We start from the raw sequence: 23,451 nt of genomic DNA, 5'->3' as shown, positions 1-23,451 counted from the left end.
CTGTACACTGGGTTCCACTGGCTCTACTTTTTGGGAATATACAGTCTGCCATTCTTGTTTTTAGTCTTCATACTTAGGTGTAGCTGACTGAGTTCAGTATGTCATAGATTGACGTTGCTGTCTCCACTGATCAGCCCACCACACGATGTTTTATTACCACCTCTGCCTGTTACCTTTCTCTGAGTCATCTGAGGAAGGTTGATACTTCCAATTGGTTGTACTATTTTCATTGCCAAACATATTTTGAACCATACTTCTATTCCCTAGTATACAGATGGTTTAAAATCGGTTTGTTACTTTAGTTTTACTCTTCCCCTTCTCTCTTTGTTCTGATTTATTTGTTTATGGTATTTCCTAAGTTTGGTGTTCATATCCCTTCATCTTATATCTAGGTGCTTTGTCTTGTCTATTGTTTTTTTATAGTTCTGTCTTTTGAGATTGCTCCTAATCCTTTGGAATCCAGGGTTTAGACTTCAGAGGTTATTCTTCTTTGGAACCAGTCCCAGTCTTGGTCCTGTCAGTGCCTTCCTCTCTTACTTCATCTCCCAGTTTACTTTTTTCTCTAACAACCTGGGGCTTTGTATGTCCTATCTCATAATTTCAATCTTCTTTTTTCATACTTTACCTTTCTTATTGTTCTATTATCTATCCACTTCTCACTGATCTTCTGTATCTTCATTATTAACAGAAGGAATTATAGAATCTGTCTCTACTATGGATTTTTATTCTAGTCTTTTTGTTGTTTCCATAAAGTTGGTTTTTTATACTGTTCCCTCAGTGTGGATTCCTGTGCGTGGTGAGGGGACCTCCCAGGTAAGGTTCTGTTCTGTCTGGTTACCTTCTCTGGGATGTAAACATCCACCCACATGTTTGCCGTGCGTGGCAACCCGTGAAGGGGAAGAGTGGATCTTGGTGGTTGAGGGGTCCAACCCTAATACACCACTTTGACCTTGAATTCCTATAGATGGGCGGCCTTTGGGTGACCCCCTTGGGTCAATCGGCTGGTCCACTTGGGCTAGAGTCAACCAAATACCAGTGTTGGAAGTTCTCAACAGGTGTTGTGGGCATTGTGCCTGATGCTGGTGTTTGGGTATAGTCCTCACAAAATCCTGGCGTTGCTGCATTGTCCTTGCATGACTTTGTAGTGCATTCCCTCGTAGGGCTCCATGGTGGGTGGGGTCAGTGGGTTCCGAAATTTGTCTTTTTTCCTATGGATCCTCCTTTAAAAAACTTAAATAAAATAGTGAAAAAGCAGTCAATAGGTAAGCGACCACGTCTTGAAGACTCTGAACAGCAATCTTCAACATCTGTAACACACGTACCTCAGTTTCTTATATTACATTCTCTTTCGGAAATACCTTTTAGGCAATTGTCCCCTTTTTTATTCAGAAGGGACTAGAGGGAATTGCTGGCTCTCCAAAGTCAATAAAGAAGCTTCGATCTGGAGACATATTGGTTGAAACATCCATATCCCAACACAGTGAACTCCTCTTGAATTCAAAGGCAATTGGAGATGTACCGATTGAGGTTACCCCTCATGCTACCTTGAATTCATCACGAGGAATTATTGTTGAGAGAAATTTGAAGAACATCCCCGAATCAGAGATTCTCGCTGGTCTCTCCACTCAAGGAGTTTCTGCAGTGAGGCGCATCTCCACTCGCAAAGATGAAGATACACTGCCAACAAATACCCTCGTTTTGACATTTACATCATCACGTGCACCTGCCACCATCAAGGCAGGTTATCTCATATGCAGGGTACGGCCATACATTCCAAACCCTCTCCAATGTTTCCAATGTCAGAGATTCGGCCACTCAAAGACATCATGTCGTGGTTCCCTGACATGTGGTCGTTGTGGTGGCAAGGACCACGATGCCTATGACTGTGACATGGACCCACATTGTGTCAACTGCAATGGTTCTCACCCTTCCTACTTTCGTTCTTGCTCAAAATGGTTGGAGGAAAAATGGGTGCAGGGTTTGAAAACGACACACAACATTAGTTATCCCGATGCTCCGAAAGTGCTGCCCACAACTTTATCTCGGACATATGCTGCTGCATTTCATTCCACAACTACAGTGGGAGTGCAGACAGATCTCTCTGTGCCTCCAAGAGAATCGTTTTCAAAGCCAATGAAAATCCTTTTGACCTCCATGGTTAAACAGGTTGATGAATCGACTTCAACACCCATCTCTGTCTCTGTTCCACCCATACATTCCAACAAAGCTCAAGATCCACATCCTTCAGTTTCAAATACAGGCATTTCTTCTGATACATCTTTTTCTTCCACCCCAAGAGGCAAAACAATCATTCGTTCACGTCCTCAGTCACTGGAATCCCCTTCCAATAACAAAGACATGCCCACTTGGCCCAGGGCAGGATCCACAGAGGTTGATAGACCTCCTCTGACTAAGGACAGTAAGGAAAAAAGACGTGGTCATAAACAGAAGGGTTCTCCAGCCATTTCACCTACACGTCATTAAAAATGGCCACCTTGATACAATGGAACTGTCGAGGTTTATCTTCTAATCTGGATGTTATCAAAACACTTATTGCTTCCTACCATCCTGTTTGTCTTTCCTTACAAGAAACATTTCTCAAACCTGCTGATACATTCACCATTCGGCAGTTTTCTCTGTACAGAAATTTTAGGCTGAGTGATGGACGAGTACATGGAGGGGTGGCACTGTTGGTTGATCAGCATCTGCCCACCCTGTCTTTGTCATTCAACACACCCTTGGAGGCCGTAGCCATCCGTGTTTCCTTGGGTCATACCATCACTGTTTGTTCTCTCTACCTGTCCCCTGGAGAGACATATGATCAATCATACCTTGATGCTCTCGTTGAACAGTTACCTTCTCCACTTCTAATCCTGGGGACTTTAATGAACATCATCCCTCTGGGAAGTGCTGTTATTGATAAGAGGGGTCGTTCTATAGAGAGTATGCTCTCTGATCACAATCTTTCTCTTTTCAATACTGGTTCTTCCACTTATGTTCATGCACCTAGTCAGTCCTTTACTGCTATTGATCTCTCAGTTTGCTCCCCTTCATTATTCTCCCATTTTTCATGGAGGGTTGACAGTAATCCACTAGGCAGTGATCATTTTCCGATCCTTTTGAGAGAGACTGGCCGTGGTGGATGCCACTCTACCCGTGTGCCCCGGTGGAAGCTGGATCAGGCAGACTGGTCCACTTTCACTGCTCTCGCAGAACTTGATCCTGCCATCGTGAATCAGCCATCAATAGAAGACTATGTGGCAGCGGTAACTGGCTGTATTATACAGCAGCTGCTGTTACGATTCTCAACGACGGCACCATTTTAAACATTTTTTTTTCATAGGGTTTATCTGTAACATTGGACAGTGTTATTGGTGATGGTGACACTGTCCACGTTGATAAAGTTTTAGTTTTTAATGGCCATTAATCTTTTTAATCTCATTTAAGTGTTGAATATTTCTTCATTTCACCTTTTTAATTGTGGTTCCCTTTTACAGTTTCCTCCTCTCTAGTTCCATTTGACATTGTAAAATGGCCAGAGCATTATATAACTCGACACCAGGACTGGAAAGGCCAACTTCAGATGACTAACGCTGCTGTTTGAACTACCCGTTATTCGTCCTGGGGAGTAGTTATTACATTTTTGCTACATGTCATTTAACACTTTTATTACTTTACCTTTTAGTACTGGCCTTAATGACACATAACTCAGAACCAGGACTGAAAAGGCCAACTTCAGATGACTGACAGTGATTCTTGAACTTACCTGTGAGTCTTCCTGGCGGGTTATGATCATTACCATTTTGCTAAAGAAAGTCCTTTACAACTTCTTTTACTCTGCTCTCTCTCTCAACATTGTTGACTAGGTGTCAACATTGGTTTTATGTTTTTTCTGTTTTTCAATGATGTTTTGTTTCACCATCATTTCCTTTTATGTATTTTACTACATATAATTTTTTTTACCTTTTTACTGGATGTTTGTGCCATAAAACACTAAATCAATCAATTAATTCTTATCCTGTCATTTCTTTATCATATCTGAATCACTCTTTTCATTAGAGAGGTCTCTTGATTTATCCTTTTCTGCTTTAACTGTTTAGGATCACTAACTGATCCATCTTGCATATTCTTCTTTGGGTGAGTCAGACCATAGACATTTTCGCATCTCCTGCCAGTTTCAACATAGCACAGCCTCTTTTCGTTGTTTGTCTTTGGCGATCTCACAGACTGGTATGTGAACTAAAAGTAACACATTTGGCTTCCATAACTTATATAATTATGCAGTTTCCTTTTTCTCTGGATTTTGCCTCCTACCAATTTTTATTCTCCTGTATACCCAGAAGATCTAGTGTGATGACTTTTGTTTGTTTTATTTTCCAGTCATTTTCATGTGGTTTATATATATACGTATTATGGTACCTTGATTAATGTACACATTTCAACAAATTGAAAATTCCTCATTGATAAGAAAAAATAAAATGGATGGAAGAAGGTGATAGTCATCTGATACAATGTTACATGAAGAAAAACATCTTACACTTCTCATTCCTGGTGCCATGGGAAACCACCAAGTTGCTGTCTTTACCTCACAGGTATTACTTAACAAAAAATCTGTATTGAGCATAGGAGAATGGAAAATATTAAACCAATCTCCTCCTTCTAAGAGGCCAGTGTTGAAATGAAAGTTTTCTGGGAATATAATTGACATAGCCAATTCTGAACTCTTATAAAAACAAAACAAATAGAACAGACAATTCTTTCCTGATCTTTCTGACATCCAGTTAATTTTCTTTGCCTTGTCAAGAGAAAACTTGTGCTTATATAGAGATTGTGTGACCTTCCCATTGGTTGAGGGCTACAGCAGTGTGATTGTCATAAGCTGTTATAATGCGCGTGGGAGCTTGTTCAAGGTTGATGGCATGTGATAGTTGTATGTAAGTGAATAGCTCTCAGTGGTGCAGAGGTAAGTAGCTATATGAAAAATATTTTTACCTAAGGGAGATTTTAACCCTGTCTCTTGACTATTGAACTATCCCAGAATGAGTTAAAATATTATAACATTTCTTGTCATTGTAGTTTGCGCAAACTAAGTTTTATTCTGGACAAAAGTTTAAGGAAAATTAATTTTGAATGTGATTACCAAGTTACAGATAAATATATTTCACTTGTAAAGGGTTCAACAATTCTTGTTTTAGGAATTTGATTTGGTTTTAGGACATACAGTATCAAGATAATTATATCCACTATAAGTATACAAGTATAAAAGTGGAAACATTTATTTCAAGCCAATTTGAATTGCTATTGGTTGTGGAACATCTGTTAAACCTAATTTAAGTTTCTAAAAAGCAGAAATTTCATACCTTCTATACTTATGTTAAATAGTGTTCCTGATGAAATATAGTGTGCATGATGTTGTATATAAGATTTCTAAGACAAATGTTTTTTTCTTTTTCTTACTCTTTCTCATGATACTGATTTGTTTTCGAAAAATATTTTACATTTGAAATGTTTATACCTAAAGTATTACGTCCCTTGAAATATGTTTTCTGTAATAAAAGAGAAAGTATGCAGATGTACTTGCTTGTCAAAAATGTAAATGGTACAAAATAATGAAGGTACCAAACATTTGTAATGGACATGTATGGAAATATACAGGATAAATAGAACATACATTTAAGATACTCTTTTAAATATAAATACTTTCATTGAGTTCTTCCATTTACGTGTGTGATAGGATTGTTGGTTTTAATTCCTAAGAGAAGTTACTTGTAAACAATTATATACTTTGTAAAAACTAATGATACCATGAAATTCATTGTCTTTATCAATTTCCTCTACTTAAAAGTAGGCAATTTCACAAATGTGATCTGACCTTTATATTTTATATAGAATGTAAAAAAGTGTTGTGATCTTCATTAAATATTTTAACTGTATAGTTGGCAGTAGTAATCTTCATAACCAGCAGTAGGATAAACTTAAAATGCAGACCAAAAAATTGTCCTACATACTCTATAGTGAGGGGTATACAAACAAAGAAGTGTGTGAAGCACCTAAGTAAAATATGAAAAATTACTTTGTTTTTATAACAGTCTAGCTCCCACTCAGTATACCTCATGTTTGATGACTGATATGAAAGTCATCGACATTGAGCCTGTTTGCAACAGTAAGAGGGAATTGTTCAGTGATGGCACGTGTATGTGTGTATAACAAATACTTAAAGAAACACATTAGTGATACTGCGCACACAAAAAATGTGGCCATAGTGATGACTACCAGAGCACAAAACTTTAATGATACAAAGAATTATCACAGAGAATATTAGGTAGGAAAGTAAATAACGTTTTTATGCAAAAAGTTGTAATTCGGTTTGAAGAAAAGAACTTGTAAATTTATGCCTTTTCTCAATGTCAATATTTTAATATTTGAAGCAATCCAAAGTTGACTGTGAGAAATGGCTCAACAGCTCCATGTAACAATCATTACCTACATCTACGAAATTGGAAAAGTTTCAAAACTTGGACACTAGTTTTCGGATAATTAACACGTTGAGGGAGTCACTATTTGTTAATCTTTGAAAACAAGAAATGCTCATGAACCAATTCTGGAAAGAATTGTTAGTGGCAACGAGAAGTGTTTTTTTTTTTTTTATGAGCATACTCAACGTAAGAGACAATTGTTGAATCTCTGTTACACACCTGTACCAACACCGAAGAATGACTTATATTAAAAAAAAAAGTTTTGCCTTGTGTTTGGTGGGATCTGGGAAGTGCAGTTTATCACAAAATTTTGGATCCAAATCACAGCTGAAAGATATTGTCATCAGTTGAAGTGCTAACACCAAGAACTGATAAGGAAAAGAACTGCATTAATCAATATAGAAGACTAATGTTTTTGCACGACTTAAGATTGTGTTTTGAATCCTACACACTTCATAAATGACCCAAGAAAAACTTCAGGCCTTAAAATGGGAAGTTGTGCCTCATCGATCCTATTCACTAGATATTGCTCCATCTGATTATCATATTTTAAGATCCTCACGGCATTACTAAAATGAAAAAATGTTTGTTAAAAACGAGGAACTCAAAACTGACTTAAGATTGTTTTTTGAATCCAAATTAAAGGAATTTTGTTCACGTGGAATCCATAACTTACTTAAAATATGGAATAATGACATATAAAATGAAGTCAAATACAGTGGTATCTCGGTTCTTGAATGACTCCATTCCTGAAGTATTCGGTTTTCGAACATATTGTTTGAGAAAAATAATGTCTCAGTTGTCGAACATAAACTCGGTTCCCGAACAAACCTGTTGTGGCCTAAACCCCTGAAATAACCCGACTGATGAGCTGAACGACCCTTCGACCATTTTCGGCCTATGCCAAGTTTGCCCAAAACATTTTACCCACACCTGTCGCTCAGTCCACACCCCCACTAAAATCTGCTGTGAACGTTTTCGTTTTTCTTTTTTTAATTTTTTAAATATTCTGATTAAGAACAATAATCTAATGCTGCGGTTGCATCCTTAAAAGCCACATTAAAATCTAATGCTGCGGTTGCATCCTTAAAAGCCACATTAAACTACTAATCAAGGATGTCAACGGCAAATAACAATAGATCTCAACCTGATGAAAATACATAGAAATGGAACCAAACGTCGTTCAAAGTATTCTTCTCAAGGAAAGTAAACCATTTCCGTAAATTTCTACTTGCTACTGTTATCTCTACACATTTCATGAAAATAATATGAACTTTTTATTTCATTGATATTTTAAGTGATTCTGAATACCAATGTTTTCTTCTTATAATCCATAGGTGTACCGGTGAAGTCCATATTGGCTTTTTAAAGTAATATATCCAACAACATTTTTTGAATCATCACTTCACTGATTATACGGTCCAAAGCACACAAGACACAAGAAGTAATATATATATAAGTGTTGAAATTACACCCACTAATTGTTGCTTTAATTTTCTAAGCATTTAACACCAGAGAATGAGTCATTTTATCCTACATTTCTGGTGTAACAGACAAAAATAGGAAATATTAAATAAATTGAAATATATAGGTCTCATCTGTTGTGAATAATATACATAAGAAGCTTGGTAATTTGACGTTTAAAGGACACCACATGAGATCTCACAGTAAACTTTCCACTAAAGCAGACTGTTTGCTCATCAGAGGTAATTTATCTTTACTTGTGTGTATTGTGTGTGTTTTCTTATAGCAAAGCCACATGGGGCTATCTGCTGAGTCCACCGAGGGGAATCGAACTCCTGATTTTAGCGTTGTTAACTTTACTCATTTTGACAAATATTCTAGATTACGATAAATTTTTCTCAAAGTCTTTTCTGAATGTTCAGTCAGTGGGATGGAATTTTATCCACACATCCACTAAATTATGTTAGCTCATACAATCAATCAGACTAATACAATAGATCCCGTATTAGTCTGATTGATTGTATGAGCCAACATAATTCCAAAATGCTATTGAAATCTCCCGTCAGAACTATCATTTTGTTCTAAGGTAGTTTGAATTGTAATTCTTGAAAAAATAGGAAGGTATCGCGCATAGGAAACATTTGAGGTGTAAATGTTCCATACGAATACTTACACTAAATCTCATACCTCTCAGGTCTCTAAACTATCGATTGTATACTACCAACTTTGTATAACAATTCTACTGTGTCTACCATTTGTTCAAAAGTCATTCCTTCTGTACAAAGTAACACCGTTTTATGTTCTAGATCTAATACATTTAACTCCATATTCATATTTGCATCTGACAGCGCACTTATTGCCATGATGAACTGTTCAACTGAAATACCATTCAAAGGTATTAAAGTTGAAGCACTTCTTTAAAAGAAATGTCCTTCAGGTTATTACTTTTAACGTAATATTTTGTTTGTTTTTCATTTTTGAATTTCGCGCAAAGTTACATGAGGGCTATCTGCGCTAGCCATCCTTAATTTAGCAGTGTAAGACTAGAGGGAAGGCAACTAGTCATCACAATCCACCACCCACTCTTGGGCTACACTTTTACCAACGAATAGTGGAATTGACCGTCACATTATAACGCCCTCACTGCTGAAAGGGCAAGCATGCTTGGTACGACGGGGACTCGAACCCGCAACAAACAGATACGTATTTTATTATTCCAGATATTTTATAAAGTTTTTATAGTACTAAGTGAACCAAGAAACGATACAGAAGAAACCTTATATGTAAAATAGGGCTTGTCTAGGCGTTGCCTAATCTGACGGCACTAGCTGACATACATTTGTGCCTCTAGCTAATCAAATTCTAATACATTTTTAACGTTAAAAAACAAAACAAAAATAAATCTCGATATTTATCGTAATTAAGTATTGTACTATTAAAATATTAGATATAGGGTACGTAGCTCAAGTGGTAGAGCGCTCGCTTAGCATGTGAGAGGTACCGGGATCGATACCCGGCGTCTCCAATTGATCATTTTCAAAAGGTTCCACAATTACTAGACTTATATTCCGTAAAAAAGTTTCTGTCTGTTACAAGTTCTTTAATAATTACTTACTTTATTCAACACAAATGTAAATAATTTTTCCTTCCAATTTATGTATATACAAGAATGACTATTTTATTCATTTTCTTACAAAGAGTCGTGTTAGTATCACACAATTTAAGCTAACTATGGCATCGGTATGTTTCAATATAGACAAATCTCTGCAACCGATTATGTTTTGTGCCAGAAGTGCCCAAACTTGTTTAACGTTAAGAACCACATATGATAAACTTCAGATGTTTGAGAGCCGCAAGACATGAACAAATATTACATACACGTTTTTATTGTGACATGTACATTTTGTTACATAAATTTTATATAAATATTAAAAATAAATGTACGTAATAATATTTATTCATGTATGTAGATTTTAAACTGTTAGTTTGTATTAGTTTCAATAATCATAAAGTACATATATATATGTAACAAATATTTTCAAAATCCTGGCTGATTATTGATTTAACTATATTGAGCGTTTTTAATACGGTAATGAACTACGGAAACATCTATGAAAAACATGCAAATTTGCATTTCATTAACATTAAATGAAACTGACAAAAATAAAAATAAAATGGGTAAAAACAGATATTTTAATGATATTAATTTGTTTTAGTAAATATCTGGTCAAAACATGGAGAATAATATGCAAAACAATAAAATTAGAGATATTTTAATCAGATACCACCTTACAAAATTATATTCTTATCATAATATTTTTCTAACACAAACAGATATTGATACAATTATCAGGCTATTTACTACTAGTAGAGGTCTTGTGAGTTTCCATCTTGGTTGTGAATCGTTGAAATACCTGCTGGTATGTTGTCAAGTCTGTACGAATTAGCTCCGTCAGGTGTTGATTTGTGAGGACTGCACGATGCTTCGACTTCACAAACTTTATTACAGAGTACAGTGATTCACAGCAGTATGTTGTGCTGAAAATGAGATGAGTTGCACATTTTGTTTTTCTGTTCAGGATATTTTATTTCTGGAACTTGCTTCCAGAACGCTGTTGTAGAATGGGATTTATGGATCATCTTGAGACCCAGGTCCTCCTATATTTTTATTAGTTCCATTTCCACAGCAGATGATTCTGTAACAAGAGGTTCGACAATTGGACAATCATCATTGACCACATCAATGATGAACGGATTTACAAGAAAGGCGAAGCATGGCTTCAGTTTCTACAAGTTCTCAAACGTATCTAGCAAATTATGAAGGAGTTCTTGTAATTTATCTTTATATTTTTCCAATTTGTGATCTTTTATTTCAATATCAGATAATGTATTTATTCTCCTTTTGTGATTGGGAAAGTAACTAAAGTTTCTTGACAATATGTCTCTTTGAAAAGTCTAATTTTATTTGAAAGCTGAAAATTGTCTGAGTAAGATCAGGAACAATCTTATCCTTCCCCTAGAGTGCCAAGTTGAGAGTTTGTAGATGAATCAATATACAAGTAAGGAACATTAGATCTTGCATCCATTCATCATTTCCCATTTGAGGATAGAATCTTTTCTTTTCTTCAAGAAAAATAATAGCAGGCTCCAACAGATCCACAAACCTACTTAAGACATTGTTGGTTAACAGTCACCTCACAACGCAGTTTCTATTATTTATATGTGGAGACATTATTAGATCATGGATTAACTACACTGTATGAGGTAAATGTTAACACTGGTAATTGTTCCAGCTATGTAGGTACATTTGGTATAGTAGAGTCACAGTCACCACTATCTGTAAATATTTTCATTTTTTAAATATTTATATATCGAGACATTATTAAATCCAGAGTAACTCCACTGTAAAAGGTAAAAGTTAATACTGACTGTGTAGGTACATTTGGTATAGTAAAGACACAGTCATCACTGTCTGTAAATATTTTCAATTTTCTCGCAAGTTCTTCATAGTTTTTCTAATTATTTGAAAAATCAACACAATAAGTTTCTATGTGCTCTTTCTGAACCCTAAAGGAATAAAATGTTTCATACTTTAAATTAAACATGAGAAATATATTTCTGTACATAAACGTGAAAACTACATGATCATATATTTACAGTTTTATATCATCACACAACCAGTTTCATGTTTATAATTTAATCTAAGGTGCTGATATATTTTCTTAAGAGTCCAATTATGTTTTAATCATAATATATATGTAATTATCATCATATTTTGAACTTTCTCTGCTAATTTGTATAAAAACAAATAAATTTATTTATGACATTGTCAGTTTATCACTAGATTGATTTATAATATCTGTAAACCAAAATGTAAAAGAATGTGTCTATTATTCACTCTGTCCCCTGATGGTACAGCGTCGTGTTTATGTATTTATAAGAGTAAATAGCCTGATGTGGCTTTGTTATACGAAAATACATTATTATTGACTTACAAAATCCTTCTTAACTGTATAGATGGCTTTTTCCAGAGTTACATTATTCACTTCCAGTATTCACAAATCTTGTTGAAACAATAAATTTCTTAATTCTACAAAATTTGTTGAAATAATAGATAGGCGAACAATTAATTATAAGCACAAAACAATAGTTTTATCCATGGTGGAACATATTACATGTTTCAAGAAGACCTATGTTCACTATTTTCTATCATCAGTAAAACATTTCTTTATGTTTATAAATCATTGTTTGTCTTCCTACTGTTATAATTACATAACGTTCTTCACAATTCATATATTTATTTAAAATGATCAACTTAAGTTATTATTCAATATTTCCCACACCAGTAGTTATATCTAGTTAGTTTTAACATCTTTACTATTTCTATTAAACCTAATTTTTATTAAATTTATATTCTACATTTTATGTCTTCCTCTTCATCAATTTCAATACACTGTTGTTCTACATTTAACTTTTCAAACAGCTCTTGAACCACAAGTGTAGACGTCTTATCTCTATTTTTCCTTTCCTGAGGTTCCTTACAAAACATGTAAGTTACAAAATGTATTATATCGTGATAAAAATAAATGAATTAATGGGGATTCTGTAAAATATTTTAAATGGAGGTTTCATTATGTCATACCTTTGATATTAAAGCTAAATACTTACAAATAAGTTTATATTATGCATTAATATTATAAATATTTAAACAATATAAGCAGGTCAGGAAAATAATCAGAGACTCAAACCTAGTAAAACTATTCACAAACCAAAAGAATGAACTGTGTCGATAGAAATGTTTATCAGATTAGGATGAACTTTAGTTTTGTACTTTATTCATCATCTCCATCTGATTTAGATATGTTGGTTTCTTCAAACTCTAAAACCTTTCTCCAGAAACTCTGTACACACAATGTAACTTGGTAATTACTTTTTGGAACATGAACTATTTTGATTATAACTCTTTTACAGTTACAAGAAACTGATTAGTTCATCTCCTGTGGTCAGAGATGTGTGATGGGAGGTAACTTGTTGGCTCTGTTGTTTATCCATTGTCACCAAGAAGATAAATTGACAGTTTTGTAAAATTTACACATTTATCGATTAGTGTAGCAAGAGCAGCTCTTTAGAGGTGTTACATAAAGAGATTCTGTGTTGAGTGAGAAGCTTTAGAAGTGTTGTCCTGTTTGTGAAGAACATATTTGTTATAACTTCTAATAGATTAGTTTTAGACATTTCCACGTTGTTATTATAGGTAGTGCTTGAGATACAAACTCATCAGTAATAGAAGATGAACCACCTTCTTCTGCAAAATTTTCGAGTGCGCCAATCTTAATTTTTACCTGCTTTCAGCCACCTACTGGTGAAATACAGACATCAGTGATGTCGAGAAACCCACTTGTTGAGAAATTTATATGCAAAAACGGCTCGTTTGGGTTGAGAAAATATTTTACATAGAAGAGCGAACAACGTTTCGACCTTCTTCGGTCATCGTCAGGTTCACAAAGAAAGAGGTAACTGACCGGAAGCTGACCACATGTTTGAAAGGGGTTGTGTAACTGTGTGTCGAAATGTAGAGGGCGGTATTAGATGTTTGAATATATAATTTTATTTATTTTATTATATTAATATAGGTATAAAGGCGTTCCTTTATATTGGTTTATTTTGGGTTTAAGTTGTTGTATAAGTAAGGCTTCTTTAATTTTGCGTTTGTTTATGTTTGTTTCTTTATTTAGTATTTGAGTGTTTTCTATGGTTATGTTGTGTTTATTTGACTTGCAGTGTTCGAAAACGTGTGAAGGTGACTTTTATCTTCTTTGAATCTGGTTTCCATTTTTCTACTTGTTTCTCAATATAGAAGTCGTGGCAGTTATCACATTGTATTTTATAAATAATGTTGGTGTGGTGTTTGTCAGTGTAGTTTTTACATAGTATAGACCTCAGTTTTGTGCCTGGTTTTTGAATAAATTTGGTATTAACTGGAATGTCATATTTTGTTACTAATTTTTGCCAAATGTTGGTTATTTGTTTGCTGATGTCAGGAATATATGGTATACAGCAGTATATGGTTTCGTGGTTTTTAGATTCGTGAGCTGTATTTACTTTAGTTGGTTGATTTTGCTTTCTGTCTAGGTGTTTGCGTATAATGTTTTCTACGGTTTGTGGAGGAAACTTATGTTGATGAAGTATTGTTTTATTTTGTCTAATTCATCGTTAATTTTATCTGGTGAGCATAGTTTTATGGCTGTGTTTATTTGGTTTCTTAGTATGTTGTACCTTGTAGAAAATTAATGAAGATAAATCTAATTCTGTTAAGGGTTTATATCTTTCTTTTCAAATAAAAAAAGTTTAAATTCTATATTTTTTGGTCAAGATGAATTTTTATCTAATAAATAATTTGGATTTCAATCAGTTATGTATTACATACTGCTCTTGATAAACCAGAATAAACATATGATGTCATAGAAGAATATTCCTGCAGCTTTCAAATAGTCAAAAATATTTTCAGAAATAAAACCACAACAACAAAAGAAACAAAATTCCTGTCTTTGATATTTTTCCTCTTTTCCCTGAGCCTTACATTAAGAACATTTGTTCACAATCATGAGAGCTCTGGGTATCTAATATGTTGATAAACCAAATTACTGCTGCAGTAATATATGATCAGTGTATTGACGATAGAAATTCCCATTATAGCTGAACATGCTTCTGGTAAGAATTCCCAGGAATTTAGTTCAACGTTATATGCAGACTTTAATTTTCAGGAAATTAGGTTCATGGGTTTTGCCAGTGATTTCTTCTTCTTTTCAGTAAAACAATGTTTCTAAGTGAGAATGTAATCAATGAGAAGACATTTGGACTCTCTGTTTTTCTTTTTTTTCAACACTTTTTATTTTAGTCTGTCATACTCCACACCATTTCAGGAGTTTTAGTTTTCCACTACTTTTCATGCTTCCAAGTTGTTTGCTTTGGGAGAGAATTGCTCTTCTCATACTTTTGTTTCTGTTGATACCAGTTCTACTAGGGACCAGTACATGTTGATAAATTATAAATAATAAATTAAGTCCTCAAATTTTACATCATATGTATGCTGGGTATTTGTACTAGTAAATAGGATAAGCACGACTCCACTTCAAAAGTTAATGACTCATGAAGACAGAGAAGCGATACAACCCTACAAAATGAACATAAAACTAAACAATGAGCTATTTGTGCTCTGTCCACCATGGATAACGGATATCGAAACTCGATTTCTAACACTTGAAGTCTACCGACATATCGCTGTGCAACGAGGGTGGGTTGTTTTGAACTGATATGGCATTAATATTATTATACCAAACTTCTAGAAGTCGATAAAATACTTTTTATTAAATAGGTACAGAGCAAGATAAACTATCAACTACATTTGTTAAACTTTGTTTATATCTAACAGGATTTTTGATTTATGAGCTTTCCTGAAGAAAAGTAGTTAATAACTTGTTATGAGCCTAAAATATATATGTGGTATTGTAAATCACAACAGGTTTCAACTCAAAATACATTCATAATTAATGATAAGTTAGGATTTACAAACCTAAAATCGAGCGTTTGATTTCCCATTGGTAGACAGAGAGGATTTCCTGTTGTTGCTTTGCTATAAGAACAACACATTTTGACAATAAGAGAAAAACATAAAGTGAGTGGAAATGTTTGAAAGAAGATATTCCGAATAAAAAAATTTAAAATTATTTACAAAATCTTGAGTTTATCATCTTTTACAGAAGAGAGAGTAAACAGATCCCGGCATGGCCAGGTGTTTAAACTAGTTTAGCAAAGTTTTAAATGTTTTCACACTTGAGAAGATTTAACAATTTTCTAGAGGTTTTCTTTTCCTTTCTGTTTTCAGTCACTTCCTTATCAATTAATTGATGTACATTATAATATCTACACAAATTTTGTTCAGTATTCTTTTTTTTGTAAATAGCCCAGCATAGCCAGGTGTTTAAGGCACTCGACTCGTAATCTGAGGATCACGAGTTTGATTCCTGAACATACCAAACACGCTCGACCTTTTAGTCGCGGGTTTATTATAATTTGACGGTCAATCCCACATTCGTTGGTAAAAGCGTACCCCAAGAGTTGGTGGTGGATGGTGATGACTAGCTGCCATTACTCTGGTCTTACACTGCTAAATTAAAGATGGCTGGTGCAGCAGGTCCACGTGTTGCTTTGTGCGAAATTTAAAACAAATAAAATTAAGTGAACCAACCACAGAATACTTTTAAAATGCATACAGATCTGGATATAAATGCATATTTTTACAACAAAGTCACAAATTATATACTAAACAACAAAGAACAATTTGAACCAATTTTCCTTAACAAGTGTATCTGAGGCAAATACAAGACACATCATAAACTATGAAGACACGATCCTAATGAAAGAAATATTCATACATGAACTTCTTGAAGCAATAAAAAACACAGAAACAAATCTCCGGGTGAAGATGAGATACAAGCCATCCTCCCAAAAAAGGGCACTCCGAAATTGTTTGATCACCAAAAAGCACTTTTTAACTTATCACTGTCCTCATAACACATACCAATTTCTTGGATGCATGTTAATATACTAATGTTCCATTAGGTATGAAAGCCAGCAGATAAACCAATGGCTACCGACCAATCAGCCTGATCAGCTGTGTAGGCAAAATTCTTGAGAGAATAGTCAGTAACAGACTCTCCACATTCTTGGAGATAACATGAAAGTTACCAGAAGAACAAAACGTATTCAGAAAATTTAGACAACAACTGACCACTTAGTCAGACTCACTGAAGAGATAGTCGACAGCTTTAACAAAACCAATGCACTGTCTCCTGCTTTCTTGACATTGAGAAAGCATTTGATACTGCATGGCACAATGGTCTACAGTTACATGTGAAGGAAATGTGACTACCGCGTGGAATTATTCGCTGGTTATCTACCTTTTTGAAAAATAGAAAATGTGGAGTAAATGTAGAGGGAACCTTTTCTGAGTACTTTACTTCAGAAGCTGGTGTACCTCAGGGAGGGGTGGTCAGCCCTATACTCTTCATCATGTATGTAAACAATTTGCCATTGAAGGATCCTAAGCATGGATTCTCCTCATAGTTTGCTGATGATGTGGCAGTATGGAAAAGTGCCACAGCAGCCATAAACATACAACAAAAACTAAACAGAATAAAAACGATTATTGTCGAAAATACAAAATAAAAAAAAATACAGCAAAAACGCAACTTGTCGTCTTTACATAGTTGACAAGATACAAAAAAATACTTCAGCCTGAAGTATATGTGAATGGAACACTATTTCTGCCTACCACATTGGCAAAATTTCTAAGTCTAGCCTATGACACAAAACTAACCATGTAAACGAAATTAAAGTCTGGCGAAGAACCAGCTATGCTTGGAGTCTTATTTGCAAGAATAGTGGAGCATCAACAGACAATATACGAAAAATATACAAAACATGCATCAGACCAGTAAGTGACTATGCAGCTCCAGCATAGTAAGTGACAAAACAATTAAAATGAAGTTGCAAACAATTCAAAACACACTCCTCACAACAGCATATAGAGTTCCCAGAGAAGCAGCATTCAAATTCATACACAAATATTTAAACATACCAACCATACCAAATAGACTCTTACATCGTACAAAAAAGTATTTTGATAAAGTTTGGATGAAAAATGAATTATTAAGCGAACTAGAGAGGTACCTCGTACATGATGAAGGTAGTCCTAAACACTTCTACCCGATCAACACATATTTTAAACACAAAAAAAATGAATGAAAAAAAAGATAAAATAATAATATATATTTAAAAAAGGGCCACCATCAAACTAGACTTCTTACTGACAAGGCAAAATAATATCTGTATATGTATACCAGTACATGGACATTGATCTTAAAAGGGTCGGAGTAAATTCAGCCCACTCTGACTCTAAAGCAGGAACTAACACCAACCAACACTGCATGATCATATAAATAAAGAACAGCGGAAGAGGTCAAAGAGCACCTGACCCTTCAGAGTACATATGATACCCAAAACCCAAGAGAGAACAATACAAAGTGCTCTATTCATTCTCAAATTTTGCTTTCTCATTGACACGTTGATCCTACAGATAAAGATATCTTCCTAGATCAAAATTAAAGATTTGTTTCTTTGAATTTCGCACAAAGCTACATGAGAGTGGCTGCGCGAGCCATCTCTAAATTAGTCGTCCGAAAGTGAAAGATATACTCGGTAATAGATATTAGCTACTTAATACAATAAGCTGTTCAAGGCGTTGAGTTCAATACCTTCACGTTTATCTCTTGTTTGTGCGGGCAATGCGGTTATTAAAGCACCGAGTGTGATAAAAATAAATGTTTGTAAATATAATTTCATCTCCACTATAACTTTATATCTATTTGCACTAAAATTTAAATGTTTTATGTAACTAAGGTTATAAAAGTTTCCTAATTTCTGTGTTGCTAAGAAACTAATTCATTGTTGATATTTTTAATGTAAGCACGTGATTTTACAATGCTTAGAAGCAACAAAGATGTCAGACAAATAATGTATTATAGAAGTTTCCGATTAAATGCCTAAAGCTGACAAAGTACAGAAACTAGAAGGTGAAAAATTTGTGGCAATGCCACAGAACCACAATTCAATTTGGAAACAGCTTTGATTTTAATTCAAAATATACAAATTTAAAATGAGATGGAAAAAATATTAAGATTATGTGTTTGTGTGTGTGTTTTCTTATAGCAAAGTCACATTGGGCTATCTGCTGAGCTCACCAAAGGCTAAAGATTATGCCATTTTTATTGCAAAATATTATTGTTTGACAATAATACTTGTTAGATAATCACAATTATTGTTATGAAAATTCTTTAAACAACTCGCCTGGCAAGTATATTATATAACTTAAGAGCAAACATTTGGAATATTGTGTTCAGTGTTATTTTGAATTTCATGCAAAGCTACACAAGGGCTATCTGCGTTAGCCGTCCCTAATTTAGTAGTGTAAGGCAAATGGGAAGGTATCTAGTCAACATCACTCACCGTCAACTATTGGACGACTCTTTTACCAACTAATAGTGCAATTAAGCGCTACATTATGAAGTTCCTATGGCTGAAATAGCGAGCATATTGGGTGTGATCGAGATTCAAGCCTGCTACCCTCTGCTTACGAGTCAAGTGCCTTAACCACCTGGACTATTGTGATCAGTCTCTTCGCCACTCACTCCCCCAAAAAAATTATATTTAACAAAAAAGTTTTACCTACTTCAAAGTCATCTTCATGTTACTGAAGGAAAAAAGTTATTACATTCATGAAAAGATGTTTTACACCTTACTAAATCACATGTTCATTGCAAATTTAATCATTTTTTATACCCTTATTTTAAAAAAGACCAGAAAATAGAGAGAATGGTGTTTCTTATTTTAAATATTTCTGGGAGAGCATGCCTCTGGATCTTCCTTAAGATATTGTGCATAAAATATGGTGCAGAGTCACAATCCAGCACTACATAGTACACTGACAGGATTATCTCCTTGATCCATTAGTATCACCCACTTAAACATACTGAAAACCTTGTCTGTTGATCTTTTCTAAAGAGATCTTAATATAACCTTTCCATCCCTGGAATAATTTTAGTAGCTGTAATGTGAACAATTTACAACAAATCAGTGTCATTACTCAGACAAAGCTCACACAATATTTCAAGTGAAGACAATCGAGGACCAACTAGTGACTTTAATATAAAGATAACTTCCTCGTTTTACTTGATAATCAGTTTAAGTTGCATCACTCTGAACAGTCCTTTATACATCACCATTCCTTCTTGTCTATGAAGACCAAAGTTGTACACCACTTCATAAGTATTTGGTGGATCAGAGCAAGATATACTGATTATCTTTCTTATGAAGTAGTTTGATCCTTCAGGCACTTGTCACCTTGTAATTCAGAAGTTACTTTTTGTTTCATAAATGTTTAACAGAATTTGAATTAATAACTTTTTCTTTAATTATGTTTTTATGTAAATCACTAAGATTTTCTATACTCAATCTTTTCCCATAGAAAGGGATTTTAAGATTATAAAATTTATTTATTTCAATATAATTTCAATAAAGAAATAAGATTTGATGTAAAATTGCAGAAAGACTTGCCAACATTATGGTTAAGAATGTAACTGAAATGAGTCTGAGGTAATTAACCACCTTGATACAAAAGTATCAATACCAAATAATTAGTAGTAAACTGTATTTTAACAAAAGATTGGTTTTGGAACATTGAAAACAAACTACATATTATGTATTATAAACATTCTCCTGATTTTATTCCTCACTCATGTTTAAAATTAACTGTAGCAAGTACATTTATGAAAAGTAATTTTTACAGCATCCAATCAAGAGCAGTTTTCCTGATGAAGTCACTGGTGGTGTTTTATCAAAAGTGAAAAGAAAATTAGGCTTACTAGAAGTTTCCAAAATGGTAAGTGTATCTAAAGAATTTTAAAAAAATGTACTTCAAACTAAAACATTTAGGCAACTGATTGTGATCCACATGCATATTCCATTGTCAATTAGATTATACTCTATTAAACCTGTATGTGTGCTTGGTCATTCTGACCAGTTTTGTAATCTCCATGTAAACATGAAATTACATTAACCACTGAAATATTCTAAATATACAAAGTGTATCATCATGAGTTTTTGCAAATGTTTATCTAAACGTTACATTCCTTTTGCAAACTGAAATTATATTTCGAGTAAATTGCTTTCATAAAACATTTATCCATTAATTTATGAATTCTCTGTCAAGTAATTCTGTGTAAAGTGTGATTTGTTATGCTAAGAATAAAATTACTTGTGTTCATCTAATGGTTTTTATGTTTAATTTACATTACTCATTATGCCTTCAAAATGAATATCATTTTTTTTTTATTTTTCATAGAACTTTAAACTTGCTCTCTTATCTTCTATACCCTAACACCAACTGTAATGAAAGTAGTGAAACAAGTGTTGGAAGTACATAATAATTGCAGATTGTGAAAATGCAATAACAATTTTTTTTTGCACAGCCTCAGTTTTCTAAACATTTCCAATTTGGCTGCTTTTACTTTACAATGTCTTTCTGACCCTATCTAATGATATAACTGTGAAATATACACAGTAGTAAAACTTATCCAACCGACTGAAATACGAAGTGAACAAGGGCACTGAACATTTTGGAGCTGTTATGAGGCAGATTGATTTTTGTTCAAAACTGGACTGTTTGTCTCTTTATCTAAGTTTCTCTCAGGACCTTGGCCTTGAACATGCTGTATGCTATTCACCATCTGATACTTCAGCCCTGAACAGGGTCTTTCCACACTTCTCCAGTTCAGAGTCTGTACACTGGGTTCCACTGGCTCTACTTTTTGGGAATATACAGTCTGCCATTCTTGTTTTTAGTCTTCATATTTAGGTGTAGCTGACTGAGTTCAGTATGTCATAGATTGACGTTGCTGTCTCCACTGATCAGCCCACCACACGATGTTTTATTACCACCTCTGCCTGTTACCTTTCTCTGAATCATCTGAGGAAGGTTGATACTTCCAATTGGTTGTACTATTTTCATTGCCAAACATATTTTGAACCATACTTCTATTCCTAGTATACAGATGGTTTAAAATCGGTTTGTTACTTTAGTTTTACTTTTCCCCTTCTCTCTTTGTTCTGATTTATTTGTTTATGGTATTTCCTAAGTTTGGTGTTCATATCCCTTCATCTTATATCTAGGTGCTTTGTCTTGTCTATTGTTTTTTATAGTTCTGTCTTTTGAGATTGCTCCTAATCCTTTGGAATCCAGGGTTTAGACTTCAGAGGTTATTCTTCTTTGGAACCAGTCCCAGTCTTGGTCCTGTCAGTGCCTTCCTCTCTTACTTCATCTCCCAGTTTACTTTTTTCTCTAACAACCTGGGGCTTTGTATGTCCTATCTCATAATTTCAATCTTCTTTTTTCATACTTTACCTTTCTTATTGTTCTATTTTCTATCCACTTCTCACTGATCTTCTGTATCTTTATTATTAACAGAAGGAATTATAGAATCTGTCTCTACTATGGATTTTTATTCTAGTCTTTTGTTGTTTCCATAAAGTTGGTTTTATACTGTTCCTCAGTGTGGATTCCTGTGCGTGGTGAGGGGACCTCCCAGGTAAGGTTCTGTTCTGTCTGGTTACCTTCTCTGGGATGTAAACATCCACCCACATGTTTGCCGTGCGTGGCAACCCGTGAAGGGGAAGAGTGGATCTTGGTGATTGAGGGGTCCAACCCTAATACACCACTTTGACCTTGAATTCCTATAGATGGGCGGCCTTTGGGTGACCCCCTTGGGTCAATCGGCTGGTCCACTTGGGCTAGAGTCAACCAAATACCAGTGTTGGAAGTTCTCAACAGGTGTTGTGGGCATTGTGCCTGATGCTGGTGTTTGGGTATAGTCCTCACAAAATCCTGGCGTTGCTGCATTGTCCTTGCATGACTTTGTAGTGCATTCCCTCAGGGCTCCATGGTGGGTGGGGTCAGTGGGTTCCGAAATTTGTCTTTTTTTCCTATGGATCCTCCTTTAAAAACTTAAATAAAATAGTGAAAAGCAGTCAATAGGTAAGCGACCACGTCTTGAAGACTCTGAACAGCAATCTTCAACATCTGTAACACACGTACCTCAGTTTCTTATATTACATTCTCTTTCGGAAATACCTTTTAGGCAATTGTCCCCTTTTTTATTCAGAAGGGACTAGAGGGAATTGCTGGCTCTCCAAAGTCAATAAAGCTTCGATCTGGAGACATATTGGTTGAAACATCCATATCCCAACACAGTGAACTCCTCTTGAATTCAAAGGCAATTGAGATGTACCGATTGAGGTTACCCCTCATGCTACCTTGAATTCATCACGAGGTATTGTTGAGAAATTTGAAGAACATCCCCGAATCAGAGATTCTCGCTGGTCTCTCCACTCAAGGAGTTTCTGCAGTGAGGCGCATCTCCACTCGCAAAGATGAAGATACACTGCCAACAAATACCCTCGTTTTGACATTTACATCATCACGTGCACCTGCCACCATCAAGGCAGGTTATCTCATATGCAGGGGTACGGCCATACATTCCAAACCCTCTCCAATGTTTCCAATGTCAGAGATTCGGCCACTCAAAGACATCATGTCGTGGTTCCCTGACATGTGGTCGTTGGTGGCAAGGACCACGATGCCTATGACTGTGACATGGACCCACATTGTGTCAACTGCAATGGTTCTCACCCTTCCTACTTTCGTTCTTGCTCAAAATGGTTGGAGGAAAAATGGGTGCAGGGTTTGAAAACAACACACAACATTAGTTATCCTGAGGTCGAAAGTGCTGCCCACAACTTTATCTCGGACATATGCTGCTGCATTTCATTCCACAACTACAGTGGGAGTGCAGACAGATCTCTCTGTGCCTCCAAAGAATCGTTTTCAAAGCCAATG

The sequence above is a fragment of the Tachypleus tridentatus genome, chromosome 6, assembly GCF_004210375.1.
Source record: "Tachypleus tridentatus isolate NWPU-2018 chromosome 6, ASM421037v1, whole genome shotgun sequence".
NCBI classification, from domain to species: domain Eukaryota; kingdom Metazoa; phylum Arthropoda; class Merostomata; order Xiphosura; family Limulidae; genus Tachypleus; species Tachypleus tridentatus.
Note: the sequence above shows the minus strand (reverse complement) of the source record.